The sequence below is a fragment of the Pinus tabuliformis genome, chromosome 6 (assembly GCF_031772625.1).
Source record: "Pinus tabuliformis cultivar Carrire ecotype Pingquan chromosome 6, CPIR1, whole genome shotgun sequence".
NCBI lineage: Eukaryota > Viridiplantae > Streptophyta > Pinopsida > Pinales > Pinaceae > Pinus > Pinus tabuliformis.
In genome coordinates, this window is record NC_142292.1 from 1,866,667,234 (window position 1) to 1,866,669,377 (window position 2,144).

General features: G+C 40.7%; 1 pseudogene; it reads right to left on the reverse strand.

The window, feature by feature from the left end:
* Window positions 1-611: 611 nt before the first annotated feature.
* Window positions 612-1,527, reverse strand: LOC149266576 (F-box/kelch-repeat protein At5g15710-like; annotated as a pseudogene).
* Window positions 1,528-2,144: the final 617 nt, after the last annotated feature.

Here is a 2,144-nt window from a genome sequence, read left to right on the forward strand (position 1 = left end):
TTGACTTGTCTCCCAAGGGTTCTGTTGATGGTGTTGGATGGCTATGTGTGATATTCCGTCGATTCCACTTCCTTAAGGTCACCTAGGAGATTGAATCTAATCATAGTAGCCTCTCATCTCATGTTTACCCCGGATGGCACGGTAACTTGGGTGGATGTGGGAGGAGAGAATGTGATCTTCTAGAAAAGTGATAATAACCTTCTCATCAACCCTGCAAGTCAGAATAACTTCCATCTATTTAGTGAAATAATTAGTGGCCATTAGAATATACTTGTGTTCACCACTTGAATTGCGATGTATTTCTCCAATGAAGTCTAATCCCCACTGCTGGAATGGAGCTTGAACTTTTATAGGCTTCAATTGTAGAGATTTAATTTTCTATTTTCCCACGAACATCTGGCATTCTAGACAAGCCCTGAAAACAACAATATTGTCTTTAAAAAGGGAACGCTAATAATATATGACTCTCAAAATCTTGTATGTCATGACCTTCCATGATTGTTGTCCGTTGCATACTCCACGATAAAGTTCTGAAATAATCTCATGCATTTGTTCTTTAATGACACAAGTTAGTAGGATGTCGACATGTTCTTTCCAGTACAAGCCCATGCCTATCTTGGAAACTGTGACCCAACAGAAGTGAAGCAAGATATCCATCTCCAATTAGACCTCTGATTCTCAAAGAGTTCACACACCAATATCTCTGAATGATAATCCCTGAAAAAATACAAGCAATCCCCACTGCCAGCACACTTATAATCAAAATCAGCTTTCTCTCCAAAAAATCTATTGAAGACTTAAACCAGGCATCGTTTCAATCTCCGGCCACCCATCCCCCTGCAGCTCCCAGATATTCAAGCATTTACACTTCTTGGGAGAACCCAATCCTCCCACAAGAGTAAGCCGACCTCTTCTCTTTATAAGGAAGGAGCACATGAGCTGCTGAGGCCTTGGCACCATGACCTCACTCCAAGTACCCTTCACTAAATCAAATGCAATGATATTATAAGGTCTAGCAGATGTGAGGAAATAGATAACTCCATTACAGTAGACTGTGTCATTGGGTGTCCACACAGCCAACCTCACAGCATATTCACAGGGGACTTCTCCAATCACATGCCATGAATCAGCGCATGAATCATAAATTTCTATTGTGGGTTCATAGCTGTTACCATTTTGCGAAGACCCGCCTACTACAATGACCTGAAAGCTGCCGTCACAGCCATATTTGTCAGTAGGGCCAAATTTTCTCTCAATTCCACAAATGCACGGATTCAAACGAGGATGGTGCAACGCAGGCAACAGCCTCCATTTCTTTGCTATTGGATTACAGACTGCAAGATGGTGTGATCCAGTCGAGCTCCCCTTGATAAGGAGCTGCTGACCAATTGCTGCCACAGGAAAATGAATGGACGGGGGAAGAAAACAAAGAGGAATTGAATACCATCTATTCGCATTTGGATTATAAGCATAGCAGCAGTCCCTGTAGTTGTATTTAGAGACTGCAAATAACCAGGGCACAACAATACATAGTCAACCTATATTTGAGTTGGGAAAATCATTTGAAGATTATAGTGGGCACAACACGAGGACTTGCATATCTACACGAGGATTTTGATGTCCGCATTATACACAGAGATATCAAATGTCCCAATATACTTTTAGATGACAAATTTCATGCTAAAATAGCAGATTTTGGATTGGCAAGATTCTTTCCAGAAGGTGAAACCCATGTTTCAACCAAAGTGGGAGGAACAATGTAAGTTGTGCAATTGGTCTATTGACTTATTAACATTGTAAGTTCAATGATTCAGAGAATACTTTCAATTAATTGATTCAGCAGCCACTGAGCCCTCATTCTCCTACCACTAAATACGTAAACCATCTAAACATGTACAGAAATAGCGTTGAAAGGGACGAAATGGTTCAGAAAATACTTTCAAAAACCCTTTCAACGACCTCTAGGAAAGCAAGCTCTTCATTGTCGCCATCGACAGTAGAAGGTTTAGAGGTTTTAATGAAAATTTCAATACCGTTAATATTCAGAGTGCAGATGCCAAGCAAATACTTAATACAACCAGGAACCAGGAAAATGGGCTACACTGGTACCTGCAAGGCTTACAGATTCGAGGCAGAAAATTGAT